The sequence below is a fragment of the Microtus oregoni genome, unplaced genomic scaffold (genome assembly GCF_018167655.1).
Source record: "Microtus oregoni isolate MIOR12 unplaced genomic scaffold, Mior012 000052F_000, whole genome shotgun sequence".
In the NCBI taxonomy this organism is placed as follows: domain Eukaryota; kingdom Metazoa; phylum Chordata; class Mammalia; order Rodentia; family Cricetidae; genus Microtus; species Microtus oregoni.
This window is the reverse complement of record NW_024543812.1, coordinates 5,270,065-5,292,506: the sequence shown is the minus strand read 5'-3', so window position 1 is coordinate 5,292,506 and position 22,442 is coordinate 5,270,065.

The following is a 22,442-nucleotide window of genomic DNA, read 5'->3' as shown; positions in this document are numbered from 1 at the left end:
AATATAACTAAAACATTTATGCTTCTAAATGGGATTTGGAGAGATTATTGTTTTATATTCCATCATTTTGATATATGCAAAATTCATAATGTTGACGGGACTGAATTGAAATTTTTATTTGATTAATTTCTCTCTCAAATAATGAATTAACTAAATGTTATTTAAATTGTTTATTTCCTTTCAGTGTACTTTGATGCATTGAGCCTATTCAATATATTTCAAATACTGTGGTTTTGATAGGGATAATTTTGTATTTATCTTATACTTATTTTCTGTCTACTTATAATTTCCTGACCCTTATCTATTTTCAGAACATCCTCTGTATAATATTATCTTTGGACCTTATGTATTGATTTTCTTTGATTGATTTTTTTTGAACAAACAATGCTTTCTCAGCTTAGCTAGACAAAAATCAGTAAACTTTAATATTGAAAGCATAGTAACAGCACAATCAAATCCCATTATTCCCAGTTTTCTGCTAGCACTTTATTAGAACTACAAATGATTTCCATCATTCTCCAAACTCATATTTATATACATTCTGTTTGTGTATGACAGAATGTGATGATAGTTGTTTGGTTCAAAGTACACAAGGCAAGGTTTTCCTAGATTAATGACACATTCAGTGGAATTTATTGTGTTTTTGTTCATTTCTTGATATATTGGATGTGGAAAGGAATGAATCCAAGGTGTTATATATACTAAGCAAACACTTTATTACTATGCTATTTTTTGACAAAAGAAAATTTATCTTTTTTACTAAATATCAAACGTTATATAAAAATATATTTACATTTTGATGCTCATGTGTTTTATTATAGCTATACTATAATATGTTCACTACAAGTTTAATGGCATTTACTGTGGTTAAACAAAATTCATTGTTAACATTCATAGTTCTTTGTATTTAGTTCATTTAGCTATAAAATGGAACTCATTAGCAAGGTATAAAATATTATTTTTGTCTCCCAACATTTCTTCATAATGCTTATCAATCTCTCTTACTACAGATGAAATAACTGCTTTTATATCTCCTTACATTACATTACATTAGTTTAACATGATATTGAATTTTCTTTTTATATTTAAATTTTTTATTCAGAAACATTTAATAAACTTGGTTAATAAACTTTGCTCTTTTTTGCTAAATAAATCTTCAAAGAAAAATAACAAAATGCATCTAAATGGTATTATATGGTATGCATTCCTCTGTAGAATGTTTTATGTCATTTGTCAGCAAGTATCTTTACAGACATATTCATTTTTTACATTCAGCGATATTTCAATGTCTTTTGTTGCTGAATAAATTCCATTCTATGAACACACGTGTTTTTTTAATCCAATCTCTCACAAATGCACAGTTGGAATATTATTATAAAGAAGCTGCATTCTTTTATTGACTTCTATTTTCTTCTTTCTTGGATATGTGCACTAGTTTGGAACAGTGGTTCATGGAGAAGAGTATATTTTTTGTGTGTAAATTACCTGAACCTTTCATATACTAATTTAAAGTGTGCATGGGAAGCCCATATAGGGCGGTTCTGTTTTACTTACCCATATTGGGTTTCATGTTCTAAGTTGATGATGATGACAGACCAGTTCTCTTCTTCAAGAGGGCAATGGGTCTCATTCCAGATGGTTGTGAGTCACCATGTGGTTGCTGGGAATTGAACTCAGGACATTTGGAAAAGCAAGCAGTGCTCTTAACCACTGATCCATCTCTCCAGCCTCTTAGTTATCACATTTTATATTAACAGAGCTTTGTAGCCTATACCTCATTATTTAACATTGTCACCAAAGCTTTCCCATTTCTATATTAAAAAAGTAATATACACTTTGTTGTCATGTGAGATCATGATTGTTTTAATTGGCATTTTATAGGTACATAACCATATTTATTTATTAACTTCACTTTTGTTTACTAAAGTATAATTTTTACAAATGAAATTCACAAGCTGGTGAGGAGAGAAAGTAAGGATTCTTATGTTTCAAAAATTCTTGCTGTTCTTATCAAATAAGTTTGTTATGTGTCCTTAAATGTTTTATTTTTTTATACTTACTGTGCAGACTTTCTTCCTTTTGTGAGAAATGTGCTCGCAAGTCTCCTCAACTGATCCAAAAGCACCTATTGTAAGCATATTTTTATCAAGTAAAATCCATGTTTGAAGTTATTTTCAGAAAATGTAAAGAAATTTCTTAGAAATCTGTCTCTTAGAATTTCTAATTAAAAAATCCAGCCAGATTTAATAATGGTTATTCTATTAAGGAAAATACAAGATGAAGAAGATTTAGTATCCTATTAAAGGAAATATAATCATAATCAAATTCATAGAGTGTGTTCTTTCCATGTTAATATATTGCCTCAGAATTTTAGCTAGTTACCATATTGTAGCATATTTTTGTTGATAAACAATTAATAGTGTGCTTCCTTATTTCTTTTCCAGGCATCCTTATTGTTATTTTACTCTGTTACTTCTGTATTTCTTACCCCCTTCACTCTAATTAGAGCTTCTCTACATTTTTCCTATTCCTCTATTAATCAGATCACTTGTTCTCTGATATTCTCCAGTCTACTGATTCCCTAATCCTTTACTGCACTAGTGTTTCCCTTTTATTTTCCTGGTTTCTGAAGTTACTCCAGGATACCTACATACATTTAAAGATTTGGAGCTAGGAGACTGATGAGAGAGAACATGTGATAGTCGTCTTTTGGGGTCTGGGTTCCTTCACTCAATTTATTTTCAAGTCCTATCCATTCATCTACAATTTTAATGATTTCGTTTTTCTTTACAGCTGAATAGTGCTCCATGGTGTATATGTTGTACATCTACACCATTTTCTTAGCTATTGTGAATAGAGCAGCCATGAATACAACTAAGTCAGTATCTGTGGAATAGAATGCTGAGTCCTTTAGGCATTACAAAGATTTAATTTTCTTGATATGGGACTTATAAAAGTATTTTTGCAAATTTTATTGATCAATAAGTTATTTTCATATTTTCTACTGTCTATTGTTTCTTTCTTGCAATTGCTCTAGTTGATTATTAATATAATACATGTAAACTACTAATTTAATCAGTCTTTTTCTACAAGTGTTCATAAATTCTCATACTAGTTTCATTAATTTTAAGGTGTATTCTCATAATAATGCTTTATAAATAACCATGAAACAATATCAGAAATTGTTTTCCATGTCCTCATATTGCTATTAGTTAACCAAATTATGAAGATAGCAGCAGATCACTATGAAGTCCGTATCTCCCTGTTTGTCCTTGTGTTTAAGGCCTGAATTTTAAGTCCTGATTTACTAGGAAATTCAGTCTACCATGATATGAGCATTATAGAGTGTATATATGTAACAAGATATAATAAAATACCCCACAAAGTCACTCTTTTATGGGTCTATTTAAAAATTCTATGGATTCACACTTACAAAAAAGAAAATGGGAAAAATATGTAGAGTCCAAGTACAGTACCAAAAGTTAATTAATGTAGTTAATTGAACTTGAGGTGTTGTATTCAATAATATTACTATGTGTATGATAGTAAGTGGTAAGAGATGATAAATATGCTTTTACATATTTGAAACATAAATTAAATTAGGGCTATAAATGTAGTCTATGATTTGTAGAGCATTTTTGGTATTAAAAATGGCACTTTCAGAAGAAAAGCCAGAGGGAAATGACTGACCCATGGTAAGTAATATGAACATGGAAATATTTTGTTGTTTGATATGTTATTTTATTTTCACTAGGTAATAATTTACTATTTTTTACTGATGGTACACTATTCTGTCCTAAGTACTCAGCTACTAGTGATGTCATTTTGCAAATAGAATCATGTGTAGGGAACTATGAATATATGATGTGAATTAAATTTACATGCACTGATTATTTCTAATCCACATCGACAACAGCTCACTATCATTGCTTTAAATTTTTAAAATATCTTTAATTACTTTAGTTTTTAAATTTCAACTGTGGTATATTTATTTGTGAAAATTTATGGAGGTGTACATATAATGCATTGACACTTTTTATTTTAGTATTTTATTCTAACACAATTAAAACAGTTGAACAATACTCCATCAAAAATACTGCATAAAGATAATTAAGGAAATTATATTTTCTTTTCTTCAAAGGTTATTTTCATTATTTCTACCGTATAATTGTGGAAACCACTTGTAATTCTACTGTGTCTGATTTACTACATTGTTATATTTTATTAAATAATGATTATTATAGTGTATAGAAAACACAACCACTATTCAATATATAGTTTGCCCATCATGTACAAGAACAGGCTATTTTTTTTTCAAGACAGGGTTTCTATGTAACTTTTGGGCCTGTCCTAGAACTACCTCTTCTAGACCAGGCTGGCCTTGAACTCACAGAGAACCACCTGCCTCTGCCTCCCAAGTGCTGGGATTAAAGGCATGCGCCACCCAGCCAGGCTATTTTTTTATAAAGAAATTGTGGGGATAGAGCGATGGCTCAATGGGTAAATTTCTTGCTTTGCAAGCCTGAGGACCTGAATTGCATCCTCAACTTCCACTAAAAAAATCCAAATCATTAACAAGTTTTAAAATATTATTAGTATTTCTCTGCATTTTCTCAATTGACTATAGGTTTTCATATAGGGTTGAGGCCACACAGACATTTCCCCATTCATTTTGATATCTTTACTGGTATCATCTTTGTTGAGTTCACATTTGAAAAGTCATATTTAGGATGAGAGTAAATGAATTTTATTTTTTCCATTTAATAAAACACCCATCCTCATTTTCATAATCTAATAATGGAGTTGTTATCAATAGTATTCATCTCATAATAAAGATATTTGCTATTGATATTAAAATCTGATCATTTAATTCAAAACATTTTACTTAGCATACTATACACAAAGTTGAAGAATATTATAAATACTATGGTATTCTTTTGATGGGTAAGTAGTATTTGACAATGTGCGAGCTTGTTTGCAATATTTTTCTTTGACAAATTTCTTCAGTTGGCAAATATTTGGTATGTTTCCGTAGAGGCTACTGTGGGTAATGCTGCAATGAATATAAGCTACGTGTATAAGTCATTATCCAAAAGTGATTTCCTTTTGTTATATATGCTCAGAAATTTGATTGTTGATTTATATGCTGGTCTAGTTCATTATTTTGCTGTAATAAAATATTCTGACCACAAGTTATTTAGGGAAGGAAAGGATTCATTTGCTTTCAAGTCACAGTCAATCATTGAAGGAAGTCAGGGCAGGAAATTCACCAGAAAATCAAAGCTGAAACTATGGCTAGATGTTGCTTATTGGATTACCCCTTCATAAGCTTCTCTGTACTTCAAGAATGGAACTGCTCACAGTGGGCTGAACACTTACAACAATTAACATTTGAGATGATAATCCATAGACATATTCATAGGATAATATATAGACAATATCTCATTTCAGATTTTCCTCTCAGATGACCCTAGGAGGTATCAAGTTTACCTAGTGAGTTAATATAAAATATCTTTTTGTGGTTTGAGTCTGTAACTGCCTGATGACTAATGTTATCAGGCATCTTTTCTATGTATATATTTTTCATCCATACACCTTTTTTGAAAAATCATGCATATAGAACCTATCTCATAGATTAAGTATTGTTCTTTGTTTTAATTTCATGTGCCTTCCTTATGTTTTTATGTAATAACCTCCTATTAGATGCATAGATCACAAATATTTTCTCATCTTATAGGTTGTCTCTTCAGTCTGATTATTTTCTTGTTCATACAAGAGGTTTTATGTTTGATGTTTATACCTTTTTTTTGTTTTTATTGCCTGAAGTTTAAGTTATAACAGATACAAGAATTCTAAAGATACTGGCAACCATTCTCTCACACTCCAACTACAAGAACTGCTATAAAATCTCAATCCTCAATCTTCTTAGAGTATAATTGTTGCAAGTATACTCAGCTAGTAACTCCCGGGACCTTAAAGTGTCTCCTTTAACTTAAAAGAATTTGTCAACTATTCATTCAGGCCTAACTTTAACTTCCTATTCAACTCTCTAACCAGATCAGTGTCTTTAGCTCTCCCAATCTCTTCATCCCATTCTAAATTTTTCTGACTTCCTATCACAGTTTAGTATAGTTGATCATTTACTCATTGTATCTCCTAGAGATTTAGTCAACTTTGTTTGCCTACAGTTGAGTTTCCAAGCTGTGTGAATTTAAATATTTAAAACCACAAAATATTTCATAAAAAAAAAACGAAAGTTATCCAGCATGTTTCTTTTTCTCTCTCCACAATATGAAACCTTCACAACCATAAAGGTTACTCAGTGATCTATCCTACAACTCACCAATTACCTCACACAAAGCAGGCAGTTAATTACATTTTTTATGAAGAGGGAGCTCAAAAATAAAATTTGCTATGATTTCATATTGGTAGGTAAACCTGAAGGTTCTCAAAGGACCTAATATGTGATATTTGGGTAGGAATCATGCAGAATTTAATTATTAAATTTTAATAATTGTGTTTCTAAGTAAATTTTTAATTTGTAACTGTATTATTTTTTCATTTTCTGTAATATAAAATTAATATCTCTCCTGCAGCATAGATTGAATACCATCTTTGCTGTCCAATGTACGTGAGGGTGAAAACAACCATTTCATAAAGATATTTTTACACACCTGAAAATGAAATTTCAGTGAATTTTTCTAACTTTGTTATTATTTCTATCATCTTTGCTTATTTTTATGACTGAAATAGTTGTCTTATTTTCTACAGAACAGAAAATATAAATAAATATACAAGAAGATTGGCAACTTTTGAAAGTCACAAAAAAGTGAGTGGCTGATGCTAATATTTTTAAAAATGTGATGTCTTAATTTGTTAAATACAAAATACACAAAACAACTCTTGCTTACTATAAAGAAAGAAAAGTTTCAGAAACACATAATGAATATTCCATATATCAATCTCTTCTCTACCATATTCTATATTAGTTTTATCCAGTGAGCTTGTCTTAATAATTGTTACTATTCTAGAGAATATCCGTGCATCTATTTAGTCATGTAAGTTATTTTTATTGTTACTTTCCTAATATAAATTGGAATAATTGGAATCATAATTCTATATTATTTTCATGTTTTATTTCTTACCAATGTAACAAAGCCACGTGTATAGGTTAACATGACTCTGTTGTTATGTTTGAAATTCAACTTCATAACCTCTGCAACATGCATTTGTATACATTGTGTGAAGTAAAATTTTAACTCAGCTCCTTAGCCTTTCTCATTATTCATAAATGCTGTTTTTGTTGCTAGCATGAACTTAGAAAATTTTTAGTGTTTCAAATGAAAATCCAAATGCTACATATTTTAGGTTAATGAACTATTTACTGTATACATTGACAAATATCCTCCATTGCTTCTTTTTTTTTCTATTTCTGTCTTATATTTTTCTCGATTGAGGACTTACTACTAATTTATCCTAAGTTTTCATATTTCTTTACCTTTTATTGACTCATTTACTATAATGAAAATTTATTAGATAAAAAGAACCAATTGTGAGTTATTTACCTTAGAAAATGTGTGGGCTAGGAAGGGACTGAGGAAGAAAGCAAAGAATACATCATTTGATAAAATTTGTGGTTTTAATTTTTTTAAGAGTTTGAATATCATTTAATTTAGGTAACAATTTGTATAAGTGTAATTTAAAGTATAATCTTATTTGTCAAAATTATCATGTTGACAATGTTATTTGGCACACTTGTATTTATGCCATAGTTTTTTGTTAGACTATACATCTGTCATTATTAATGTAATTTTCTGTACAGAAATATTATGAATATTCTAAAATTATTACTAGATATGATATTTTATATATTGTCACAAAAAGAGAAACTTTTAAAATATAATGATATGTATAATTTGTTTTGATCACATTTACCCCCTTCTGTAACTTTTCCCACTTTCATATCCTTTCTTAATTTTTTTATTTATTAAAAGTTTTCACCTCCTCCCATTTCCGTCCCACTCCCCCCACTCCCTCTCTCCCTCCCTCTCCAGTCCTAAGATCACTCAGGGTTTCCTGCCCTGTGGGAAGTCCAATAGAACCTGAATACGTGGGTGTGATGAGTTTTTGTCTTAGAATTATTTATCTTTATAGTAGGAGGAGACAGCAGTGTGTGGAACCGAGGAACTCGCACATGCCAGGCAAGCTTTTTATGTTGGAACTGTGTCCCTAGCCCTTTCTTAAAATTTTGAATTACTTCTAAATTTAAATATTTTATATAAAATGTTCATGTTATATTCATCTTTTGGGGACTGGGTTATCTCAGTAAAGTGTTTTCTGTTTCCATCCATTTACCTGCAAAATTCAAGATGTCATTGTTTTTTACCACTGAGTAGAAATCTAATGTGTATATGTGCCACACCTTCTTTATCCATTCTTTCATTGAGGGGCACCTAGGTTGTTTCCAGTTTTTGGCTCTTACAAATAGTGCTGATATGAACATAGTTGAACAAATGCTTTTGTAGTATGACTGGGCATCTCTTGGTTATATTCCAAAAAGTTGAATTGCTGGATCCTGAGGTAGGTTGATGCCCCGTTTCCTGAGAAACCACCACACTGATTTTCAAAGTGGTTGCACAATTTTGCATTCTTACCATCAATGGATGAGTGTTCCTCTTACTCCACATCCGCTCCAGGATAGGTTATCATTGGTATTTTTAATTTTGGCCATTCTGACAGGTGTAAGGTGGTATCTCAAATTTGTTTTGATTTGCATTTCCCAGATTGCTAAGGAAGTTGAACATGACCTTAAGTATCTTTGGACCATTTGAACTTCTGTTGAGAATTGTCTCTTTAGTTCAGTACCCCATTTTTTAATTGGGTTATTCAGAATTTTTATGTCTATTTTCTTGAGTTCTTTATATATTTTGGAGATCAGGCCATTGTCTGACATGGGGTTGGTGAAGATCTTCTCCCATTCAGTAGGTTGCCTTTTTGTCTTAGTGACAGTGCCCTTTGCTTTACAGAAGCTTCTCAGTTTCAGGAGGTCCCATTTATTCATTGTATGTACCCTCTCATTAGTGGATTCTAGCCATAAACAAAAGACATTGAGCCTATAATTCGTGATCCTAGAGAAGCTAAATAAGAAGATGAACCCAAAGAAAAACATATATTTATTCTCCTGGAAATTGGAAGTAGACAAGATCACCGGACAAAAGCCTGTATGCCACAAAACTGGATAATGTAAAAGAAATGGACACTTTTTTAGATAAATACCATTTACCAAAATTAAACCAGGACCAGGTGAACAATCTAAACAGACCTGTCAGTCGCGAAGAATTAGAAGCTGTTATCAAAAACCTCCCTACCAAAAAAAGCCCAGGACCAGATGGTTTCAATGCAGAATTCAACCAGAACTTCCAAGAAGACCTAATACCTATACTCCTTAATGTATTCCACAATATAGAAACAGAAGGGTCATTACCAAATTCCTTTTATGAAGCCACAATTACTCTGATACCAAAACCACTCAAAGACTCAACCAGGAAAGAGAACTACAGGCCAATCTCACTCATGAATATCGACGCAAAAATCCTCAACAAAATACTGGCAAATCGAATCCAAGAACACATCCGAAAAATTATCCATTATGATCAAGTAGGCTTCATTCCTCAGATGCAGGGCTGGTTCAACATACGAAAATCTATCAATGTAATCCAGCATATAAATAAACTGAAAGAAAAAAACCATATGATCATTTCATTAGATGCTGAAAAAGCATTTGACAAAATTCAACATCCATTTATGTTAAAAGTCTTGGAGAGATTGGGGATAAAAGGGTCATACCTAAATATAATAAAAGCTATATACAGCAAGCCGACAGCTAACATCAAATTAAACGGAGAGAAACTCAAAGCCATCCCACTTAACTCAGGAACACGGCAAGGCTGTCCACTCTCGCCATACCTCTTCAATATAGTGCTTGAAGTTCTAGCAATAGCAATAAGACAACATAATGGGATCAAGGGGATTCGAATTGGAAAGGAAGAAGTTAAACTTTCGTTATTTGCAGATGATATGATAGTGTACATAAGCGACCCCCAAAACTCCACCAAAGAACTTATACATCTGATAAACAGCTTTAGTAATGTGGCAGGATACAAGATCAACTCCAAAAAATCAGTCGCCCTCTTATACACAAAGGATATGGAAGCAGAGAGGGAAATCAGAGAAGCTTCACCATTCACGATAGCCACAAACAGCATAAAATATCTTGGGGTAAATCTAACCAAGGAAGTGAAAGATCTATTTGACAAGAACTTTAAGGCATTGAAGAAAGAAATTGAAGAGGATACCAAAAAATGGATGGACCTCCCTTGCTCTTGGATTGGGAGGATCAACATAGTAAAAATGGCAATTCTACCAAAGGCAATTTATAGATTCAATGCAATCCCCATCAAGATCCCATCAAAATTCTTCACAGATCTGGAGAGGACAATAATCAACTTTATATGGAAAAACAAAAAACCCAGGATAGCCAAAACAATCCTATACAATAAAGGATCTTCTGGAGGCATTACCATCCCTGACTTCAAACTCTATTACAGAGCTACAGTAATGAAAACAGTGTGGTACTGGTATAAAAACAGAGAAGTCGACCAATGGAATCGTATAGAAGACGCGAATTTTATCCCACAAACCTATGAACACCTCATTTGCGATAAAGGAGCTAAAAGTATACAATGGAAGAAAGAAAGCATCTTCAACAAATGGTGCTGGCACAACTGGATGTCAACCTGTAGAAGAATGAAAATAGACCCATATCTCTCACCGTGCACAAAACTCAAGTCCAAATGGATTAAAGACCTCAATATCAGCCCGAACACACTGAACCTGATAGAAGAGAATGTGGGAAATACCCTACAAGAGATGGGCACAGGAGATCGCTTCCTATGTAGAACACCAGAAGCACAGACATTAAGGGCAACATTGAATAAATGGCACCTACTTAAACTGAGAAGCTTCTGTAAAGCAAAGGACATGGTCACTAAGACACAAAGGCAACCTGCTGACTGGGAGAAGATCTTCACCAACCCAGCAACAGACAAAGGTCTGATCTCCAAAATATATAGAGAACTCAAGAAACTAGACTTTAAAATGCTAATTAACCCAATTAAAAAATGGGGCACTGAACTGAACAGAGAATTCTCAACAGAAGAAGTTCAAATGGCCAAAAGACACTTAAGGTCATGCTCAACTTCCTTAGCAATCAGGGAAATGCAAATTAAAACAACTTTGAGATATCATCTTACACCTGTCAGAATGGCTAAAGTCAAAAACACCAAGGATAACCTTTGCTGGAGAGGCTGTGGAGGAACGGGTACCCTCATCCATTGCTGGTGGGAATGCAATCTTGTGCAACCACTGTGGAAGTCAGTGTTTCGGTTTCTCAGGAAATTCGGGATCAACTTACCCCTGGACCCAGCAATACCACTCTTGGGAATATACCCAAGAGATGCTCTATCAAATGACAAAAGCATTTGTTCAACTATGTTCATTGCAGTATTATTTGTAATAGCCAGAACCTGGAAACAACCTAGATGCCCTTCAATGGAAAAATGGATGAAGAAAGTATGGAATATATACACGCTAGAGTACTCCGCTGCGGTAAAAAAAATGACTTCTCGAATTTTGCATGCAAATGGATGGAAATAGAAAACACTATCCTGAGTGAGGTGTCCCAGACCCAAAAAGATGAATATGGGATGTACTCACTCATAATTGGTTTCTAGCCATGAATAAGGACCACGGAGTCTACAATAGGTGAACCTAAAGAAGCTAAGTAAGAAGGTGAACCCAAGGAAAAACATATAGTTATCCTCTTGGCTAAGGGAAGTAGACCAAATTTCCGGGGAGAAAATGGGATCTTGGGGGTGGGGTGGGATGGGGGTAAGGGGAGATGGGGAGAGAAAAGGTAGAAGGGAAGGAGGGGGACCTGGGAAACAGGAGAATTGGGATAAAGGAAAGGTGGATAGGGGAGCACGGAACCACAATTCTTAGTTAAGGGAGCCACTTTTGGGTGGGCAAGAGACTTGACCCTAGAGGGGCTCCCTAGAGCCCAAGATGAGGTTCCCGGTTTGTTCCTTGGGCAGCTGAGGATTGGGAACCTGAAATGACCCTATCCTAGAGCAATACTGACGAATATCTTGCATATCATCATAGAATCTTCATCTGGTGATGGATAGAGATAGAGACAGAGACCCACACAGGAGCACTGGACTGAGCTCCCAAGGTCCCAAGGAGGAGCAGAAGGAGGGAGAACATGAGCAAAGAATTCGGGACCATGAGGCGTGCATCCACCCACTGAGACAGTGTAGCTGATCTATGGGGAGCTCACCAAGGCCAGCTTGACTGTCACCGAAAAAGCATGGGATAAAACCAGACTCTCTGAACATGGCGAACAATGAGGGCTGATGAGACACCAAGGACAATGGCAGGGGGTTTTGATCCTACTTAATGTGCTGGCTTTGTGGGAGCCTAGCCAGTTTGGATGTTCACCTTCCTAGATATGGACGGAGGGGGGAGGACCTAGGACTTACCACAGGGCAGGGAACCCGGACTGCTCTGTGGACTGGAGAGGGAGGGGGAGAGGAGTGGGGGGAGGGGGAGAAGGGTGGGAGGAGGGGGAGAAGGGTGGGAGGAGGGGAAGGGAAATGGGAGGCTGGGAGGAGGTGGGAACTTGTTTTTTGTTTATGTTTTTTTTTCGCAATAAAAAAAAATTCAAAAAATTATTTTTTAATTTATTCCCCAGTTTCCAATTCACTAAAATATTCAGCACTGCTCAATGTTTTCTATTTTTAATTTTCTCCTATTGTCATGGCAACTAAAAGATATTTATGTGTTTTTGCACTACAAAATTGAAACAAGCATCATTCAAGATTTTTGAAGTCAGAGAATTTTACTCACCAGGCACAAGTGTAAGGGGGCTCAAAAATAGTATTTGGTAAATTGGACAACAATCCATTTTTATAATGAAAAATCACAAAGGCATTCTATTCAGTACATGAGAAAAAGATTTCATGAGGATCTCAGTGCAAAGCAGCATGGGTGAAGCAGAATAAACCTTTAATCCCAGCACTCGGGAGGCAGAGGCAGGCGGATCTCTGTGAGTTCGAGGCCAGCCTGGTCTACAAGAGCTAGTTCCAGGACAGGCTCCAAAACCACAGAGAAACCATGTCTCGAAAAACAAACAAACAAAAAAAAAAACTTGTTTCCTTTGGGATACATTGAGTTCCACTATGAAATCCAACTTCCTAGGAAATGTAGTAGGATGAACTTTAAGAACATTTTTTTAGGACTCCCCAGGTGGTCATACCAAGACTCTGCTCACTGCAAAACTTTTAAGTTAAAAAATGAATAGTAATTATAAAATAAAATTTCAGCCTCTTATTATGTAGGCTTCCTCAGTGTCCTCCCTGCTTTGAGAAGGCCCATATAGATGTGTAAATACTCACTTTTAATGACAAAACATGTACATGCATATTGTAATGGTATTCTTACTGTTTCATAAGCTGGTGTTGAAACCCAGTGTGCTACTAAGTTTTTAATGTGTCTTGAGAAGAGGGAATATCAGTTAAGAAAATGTTCCTTCTAGACTGGCCCATGGGCAAGTTTGTGGTGCATTTTCTTGATAGATGATTGATGAGGAAGGGCCTAGTGAAATAAACCTTTTTGTCCCCAAGTTTCTTTTTGTTGTGATATTTTATTACAGCTCTCAAAAGTTAAGACAGTAATTCATACCAGGAGTAATATATTGCTACAATATACATGGCCATGTGTTTTGGGAAGGACAAAGGCCTTTGTATATCTTTGATCATGTTATTATTGTTTTCCTTTATAAAAAATTAAATATTTCATGCAGTATAACTTTATTTTATTCTACTTTATCCCCCAACTCCTTTCAGATCTTCCCCCTCTCCCTATCAACCCAATTCCATGTCCTTTTTTTCTCCTAAAAAATGAAAACAAAGGTGTCCAGGGAGATGTCCCCAGTTAGTTCCTTGGGCAACTGAGGAGAGGGAACCTGAAATGACCCTATCCTATAGCAATACTGATGAATATTCTGCATATCACCTTAGAACCTTCATCTGGTGATGGATGGAGATAGAGCAGAGACCCACATTGGAGCACCGGACTGAGCTCCCAAGGTCAAAATGAGGAGCAGAAGGAGGGAGAACGTGAACAAGAAAGTCAGGACCACAAGGGGTGCACCCACCCACTGTGACGGTGGGGCTGATCTATTGGGAGCTCACCAAGGCCAGCTGGACTGGGAATGAATAAGCATGGGATAAAACTGGACTCTGAACATGGCGGACAATGAAGGCTGATGAGAAGCCAAGGACAATGGCACTAGGTTTTGATCCTACTGCGTGAACTGGCTTTGTGGGAGCCTAGCCTGTTTGGATGCTCACCTTCCTGGACCTGGATGGAGGGGGGGGACCTTGGACTTCCCATGGGGCAGGGAATCTGGACTGCTCTTCAAACTCGAGAGGGAGGGGGAGAGGAGTGGGGGGAAGTAGAGAGGAGTGGAAGGAGGGGGGGAAATGGGAGGCAGGGAGGAGGTGGAAATTTTTTCAACAAAAAATATAGAAAGAAAAAAATGAAAACGCTACTAAAAATCATGGAGTCTGATTTGTATTGGTTATCCTCGAGTGTGCTTGATAGATATAGGGTCACTCCACTGGAAAAAAAAAAAAAGATTTTCCCTTTTTCAGCAGCTATTATTTGTGAATAGCTTCTTGTTTGTGGGTAGAACTTTGTGCCCACTTCCCTTTTTTCATGCTGTGATTTTTTTTGTCATGGTTGATCTTGTTTAGATCTTGCCATAGTCTTTGTGGGCTCATATTTCCATCTGCCCCATTGTATCTAGAGATTGTTCTCTATTTAAAATTGTCTAGCACCTCTCATCTTTACGTCTTTCCAACCCATCTTCCACATAGATTCCTGAGCCTTGAGGTCAGGGTGTGAAAAAGACAGTTCATTAAGGACTGAGCAGTCCAAAGTTTCTCATTCTCTCTATTTTGTCCAACTGTGGGTGTCTGTGATATATACCATCTTAGTGATAGGTAGGAATATTGTAATGGCAAAGCAGCAGTTAATAGTCCCTAATGCCATGGTTCTCAGCCTTCTTAATGCTTTGTGACCCCTTAATACAGTTCTGTAATGATACGAGTGGCGGGCTGAGTTCCTGCCACCCGCTCTCAACTGCCTGGCTAGCTTATGCCCTGAAATAACAACACACAAATTGTATTCTTTTAAACACTGTCTTGCCCATTAGTTTCAGCCTCTTATTGGCTAATTCTCACATCTTGATTAACCCATTTCTATTAACGTGTGTAGCACCATGAGGTGGTAGCTTGCCTGGAAGACCTTAACCTGCATCCATCTTAGAGAGGAGAGCTTTAGCGTCTGCCTCACTGCCTTCTTCCTCCCAGCATTTAGTTTTGTTTACTCCACATACCTAATTTTCTGTCCTTTCAAAGGGCCAAGGCAGTTTCTTAATTAACCAATGAAAGTAACACATAGACAGATGACCCTCCTCCATCACAGTTCCTCATGTTGTGGTGACCCCCAACCATAAAATTGTCTTTTTGCTAATTCATAACTCTAATTTTGCTACTGTTATGAATTGTAATGTAAATATCTGATATGCATGTGACTTTAGGTAACCCTGTGAAAGAGTTGTTTGACCGTCAAAGGAGTGAAAAACCACTGCCCTAGTGGAATGAGTTTGGTTTTGTGCCACATGACTCTCACCTTGAATTCCAGCCAATATTCTCTGCTGCCCACCCTCAGTTACAAGTACAATGCAGTACTTAATAGAGAAAAATCTACTGAGAAGAGAGGCTATTTTTGTATAAACTCGACCTTGTTGTTCTAAGGTCATTGGAACTGTTTTATAGCATGAATATGAGAAAGCCTCCAACTGTAGATTAGAAAATTCTTGAACTATATTGTAGGCAGAGTTTAGTGAATGATCTTGGTATAGTTTAGAAGACCCAAAGGAGAAAATAAATGCTATCGTGGAGATGCAGCTCTTTGAATTCCAAAGAAGAACTTAAAGAAGAGATATTTGTGTCATATTTTAGCTCTGAATCTGGTTTCAGAATGAGAGAAATTCATCCTACATTATACTGGGGTGCTATGTAATATGGCCTGGAGTCGAAATCCCACTCATGGTATCAGTTTTTATATTATTTATTTTTCTGGTGCTCTAATAAAATATCCTGACAAATGCAACTTCTGGAATGAAAGGATTATTTTGGTTACAATTCCAGTGTATCACCTATCATGGTGTTTAAATCATGGTGGCAGGAGTTAGAGGAGACAATATTTGCTTACTGTACCTTCAAATATAGAGGAGGTTTGCTTATGATAGTTTCATGTAATAGTTTGAGGACAAATAAAATGATACCTCCATTTGTGCTTTTGTTATTGTTTGGTATTCTCATAGTTGCTTTGTGTATTTTGAATCTTTTGTGGTTCTGTTTTATTTTTCCGTCTTATAACAATGTTATTAGCCTTTATACATAACGATCCTTCTCTAATATTTCACAAATAATCGTTATTTTTGAAGGATTGCTATAATAAAATCAACCCACTTCATGATATTGTAGTAAATCCATCATAAGCATTAGAATACAAACTGTCTCATACAGAATCTTTGTTTACTTTACCCCTTGTCTAGTCTTGTATAGACAGGCCTATTAAATGATGCAGCTTATTTTTCTCTGTTCTGGAATGACCTATGTCAATTTTACTATAGGATAATCCAAAACTTCTTTAGCAGAAATCTGAAAGGAAAACCGTAGAAACGTGTGAAACATAATCATATGAATGACAATCTCTCCTGTTAAAATATACTAGCATTTGATTGGATTAGTGTATAAATTAGTTAATCTAATTTCTATAAATACACTTATCAGAAATGGATTCATGTTCTTCCCTCTAAACTTCTAGCTCCTTATGTGTCTTCTCAGTGAACAAAAGCATTTTTTACATCTTTTACTTTACTTGATACTCCCCGAAATAAAAGAAAACTTGTCATTTTTGTTGTGAGGATTCTAGGAGATAATTGTTGTCTAGTAGTTTGAGGAAAGTAAGTTAGCATTTTTCTATATATCTGTAATTGTTTCTATTATATCTTTTACTGCTATTAATATTGTTCAACACTCAAATAACATTTTTATAGACAAAATATTGATGACTGGTGATGCTAAGTGTCTTTCATAGGGCAGAAAACGTTTGCTTCTATCACTTAAAACTATAATGTTTGGTAATTTTATTTTATTGGAAATGGTGTTTACTCATTAAAACGATTTAGTAAACAGTGAAAAGAAAATGACATGATTACTCCAAAACAATCCCATTCTTCCCCTTGCTTTAAGCAGTGTTAACATTATGGAACATATATTTCTGCATTATTTTCTATGATCAAATACTTACCTATTAACTGAATATGGAAAATCATATATTTTGGACCATATTTTACCAAAGAGAAATAGTCATATTCATAATATTTTTTATCATAATACTTTTAATATGGTTAAAGGGTACAGAAGTTGAACATCTGAATAATTGGAATAGGCTTCAAAAGTTTTTACAATATTCTTCAAAGAAATTCTAGGCAGTACTTAGTAATATTATTTCTAGTTAATTATCACATTCATCTGTTTCAGTCCTAAATTAAAATTCTTTCTTTACTATTTTAATGCATTGACTTGACACACAGATTTCAGTATCATGTAATGTAAAAATACTTGGCAAATCATATTTCCTTCAAAATAATATTCAAATTTCATGGTGCTTCACATAATTGTCTTCATGTTAACATACATTGTCAGCTTCAAGATGCTGAATGCCTTTTGAAACTAATTGTTTTTATGTCAAAAATGACAAAATGTTTCTTCAATGTTTGCCTGCTAAAATTTCTAGAATAATCTTTCTATCATCTTTATGTTGTAAATTGTCTTTGCTTGGTTTATTTATATTAAAAATAATACCCACAATCAGTTTATATGTCTTTCACATATAGGTTTTTATTTATTTTTTGCTTATTTTTTTGGCTCTTTCCATTGTAAATGGCATTGTTTTTCTTGATTCTTTTTTTTTAATTTTTTTTGTTAGTACACAGAAAAATATATTGAATATTTTGGTGGGAGGAGGGGTTTCAAGACAGGGATTCTCTGTGTAACAGCTCTAGCTGTCCTGGAACTCACTTTGACCTCAAACTCACTAAATGTGCCTGCCTCTGTCTCTCAAGTGCTGAAATTAAATGTGTTCACCATCACATCTGGTTGAAAAAAATTACTGATTTTCATATTGACTTTGTATTCAGCTGCTTCAATGAAAATGTTTTTAAAACATATGAGGCATCTATATTTGATGAAATTTGCATCAACTGATAAAACTTGTATGTGTCTCTAAACATCTTCCACTTTGAAATACTAGGACAATAGAAGTATGACATGGAAAAAAAAAGGAAGTATGACATGAGGACCTAGAGAGATGGATCAGTGATTAAGTACTCTTCTAGAGGACCCAAGTTACGTTTCCAACATCATTAATAGGAGGCTGACAGTTCCTTGTGCCCCAGATGCAAGAAATCTGGTGTTGTCTTCTGACCTCAGCAGGTTGTACCAGTCTCTTTGTTTTGGGCCAGTACAAAAATCATGACAAGGAGACGTATTGATAGTTTTGAATGCTCAGTCTTAGCTTTGCTCTTATTTTAATCTGTTTCTCTTTATCTACCTACGTTTTGCTTCGGGGCTTTCTACCTACCCACCTACCTTCCATCTATCCATCCATCCATCCCCCCCTTTCTTTTCTATTGTCTCCAGGTCTGGCTGGCGGTTACCTGACTTGTGGCCCTGGACACGTCCCTCTTTCTCCCTTGTTCTCTCCTCCTCCTCCTCAAGCCTAGATTTTTTCCTCCTACTCATTCTCTCTGCACACCAGCCTCACCCATCCCTCTCCTGCTTAGCTATTGGCCATTCAGCTTCTTATTAGACCAATCACGTGCCTTAGGTAGGCTAGCTGAAACAAATGCAACACATCTTTACATAATTAAACAAATGAAACACACAGAAATGTAACACATTCTTATATCATTAAACAAGTGCAGCATAAACAAATGTAATGCACTTTTACATAGTTAAAATAATATTCTACAACACCCATACAGGTTTGACAGGGACCCTACCTCATTAACTGTGCCCACCCAAGGCAAATGAGGACCTTAAGTTTCTCCCATTTCAGTCAGTCTCCTAAAGTTCACTGTTTGTCAGTTCTCCATTCTTTTTGATAATGATTTATTATTGTTGTCTGTTCTGTTTAGCTTTTATCAGCTGGGCACAAACTAAAATAACCTGGGAAGAGAGAACTTCAACTGATTAATAACCTCCATCAAATTGGACTAGAGAATGCTCATTTTGCATTTTCTTTATTTATAATTGATGTGGAAGAGCCTAGCCCATAGTGGACAGTGCCAACATGGGGTTGTTTAATAAAGCAAGTTAGTAAGCAGCATTTCTCCATGGTCTCTGCTTCAGTTCTGGCCTCCAGGTTCCTGCTTGAGTTCATGTCCAGACTTCCCTTCATGATGGATTGTGAGTGGAAATGTAAGCCAAATAAAACCTTTTTTCTCACCATAATGGTTTAGTTAGTGTTTTATCCCAGCAACATAAAGCAAACTAGGACATACACAGTCAATTCCTTTTCATGACACTTTGTTTTGTGTTTTATTTTCCAGAATCGTAGAGATACATCAGTGTGTTGAGTATTTCTAAATTGTTATCTTTACCCAACTCCTTGCAAAGCTTTAAAACATATCAGAAGATCTCAATTAGAATTTTGTTGGGAATATAATGTCTACAGCTCTTAATGTTGCGATTTAAGCATATTGCTCATAGGAGACTAAAAGTCTGTTTGGTTTGTAAGGTTTTAACTACTTTTGTTAGCATTCAGGCATTATGCTGGACTGTATCCTTGTGAATAATCTTCAAACATAACTCCATAACCCACAGATGTTGACATAGTCCCTGATGTATTGATTTAGTCACTGGAACAAGGTCAGGATGACCCACAGATGCTCCTCCCTTATCTCACCCAATCATGCAGTTATTCTCCTGCCCTGGCACAGACCAATCACTGCTAGTAGCCCTTCAAATAAGCCAATCCAATCATCTGGAAAACAACCCTCAGGTTCCACTCTTATTTCTGTGGCTTTTCTCTTTAAAAGGTCGCTATAACAGCTATCGGATGTCCTTCATATCCTGAACCTGAAGGGCCCTGTCATGACAGAATAAAAATCCTCTTGCTTTTGCATCAATTTTGGTTGTATGAGTGGTGTCTGGAGCCTCCTCCCTGATGAATCACATTTTCCAGATAGAATCACATTTTCCAGAATTCTTATGGTAGAATACACATGCTCCTTTTGGCGTCCATTTAACCACTTGGAGCTCAAAGCACAGTAAAAGATTTTGATATATTGTTAACAACTGGTAAGAGGATTTATGTTGAATTACTAGGTGTCTTAGTGAGGATTTCTATTCTTGTAATGAAACATCAGGACCAAATAAGCAAGTTGGATAAGAAAAGGTTTATTCAGATTACATTTCCACAGTGTTATTCATCACCAAAGGAAGTCAGGACAGGAACTCAAGCAGGACAGGAATCTGGAGACAGAAGCTGATGCAGAGGCCATGGAGGGATGCTGCTTACTGGCTGCTCCACATAACTCACTCAACCAGGTTTCTAATGGAACCCAAGACCACCAACCCAGGGATGGTACCACCCACAATGGTTTGGACCTTGCCCCATTGGTCACAAATTAAGTAAATCTTTTACAGCTGGCTTTTTGGAGGCATTTTTCTCAACTGGAACTCCTTCCTCTCTGATGACTTTAACATCTGTCAAGTTTTATCAATCCCAGTACAGAAGTATTGCTTAAAGTATTCATGAAATAATAAATATGTACTAACAGTAATAATACATCTTTCAAATATAATGGAATATGTTGCCCATAAAGAAGTTTTGTATAGGTAGGGTGTAAAATTCTTATTATATGGTCTTTCACGTTTTTATGACACTTTCTACTTGACATGTTTTTAGATAGTTATTCTTTTGCTATGGACACTTGCAAAGTTGTTTATGCTGGTCTTTGGCCAATGTAACACAAATTCTAATTGGTCTTAATAATAAAAAACCTGGAGTCAGATATTAGTGGATGAAAGATGAAGGATCAGAGAAGCATAGCAACCAGCCACTATAGTTCTATTCACCTTTACAGAATCCTCAGATGGATGGGGGCAAGATACTGTCTCTGTGAATCCTTAGCCTTAGAAGATGTAGCACAAATTCTAATTGCTTTTAATTATAAAAACCTGGAGTCAGAGTTCGGGGACTGAAAGCTGAAAGGTTCAGAGAAGCAGAGCAGCCAGCCACTAGTTCTTATCTCCACTGAATCCTCAGACCCAAGAAAGAGGTGATCCTGGCCCTACGAAACTTCAGACTAAATACGATAAGTTCTGACTCCTTCTACCTTATATTCCCTCTCTCCACCCAACCTTATTCCTTTCTGTCTGCACCTTCCTAGTTCTAGGATTAAAGACGTGTGACTCCCAAGTACTGAGATTAAAGATGTGAACCACCACTACCTGACTCAGTTTCTCTTTTAGCCTGGAGCAATCCCCTGTAGCCCAGGGTGGCCTTGGGCTCGTAGAGATCTGTCTGCCTTTTCCTCAGGAGTGCTGGTATTAAAGGTGTATACTATGACTAACTAACTGCTAGCTCCACACTCTGATTTTCAGGCAAGCTTTATTTGTTATATTTAAGACAAGGTATCACCTCAGCCTCAGCCTTACAAGTAGCTGAGAATATAGGCATGCACAAGACCTTGACTGTAGGCTAATTTTCATATTATTGTGATTTCTTATGTAAAATTAATATATTTTTTAACATTTATTTTGAGTATTGCCTTAAGTGCTCAATAAAAGCATGCAACACCGTGATTGTTATCTAAATAAGTATTCATTAAATGTTAATAGCCTGAATTGTCTTATTTTTAATAAAAAGTAGTATTACATGTTAATTTTCAATTCATAACTGTTTGTTTATGACGAGCTCTTACCATCAGCTCATTATTAAATGAGCTATTAAATTCTCAAATTGCCAAACCTGGTAGCATGTAATTGTAGTCTTCTGGGGTTACTGAGTGGATTTGAAATCCAGCCTTGGCAACTTAGAAAGACTCGGTCCTAATATAAAAAGTGAAAAATAGGTTAGGCATACTTAATCACTTTGTGGTTGACTACTTGCCTAGGATACAAGAAGCCTCAGTGAGTGTTTGAGAGATTTTAGTCTTATGCCCTTTATAAAAGCAA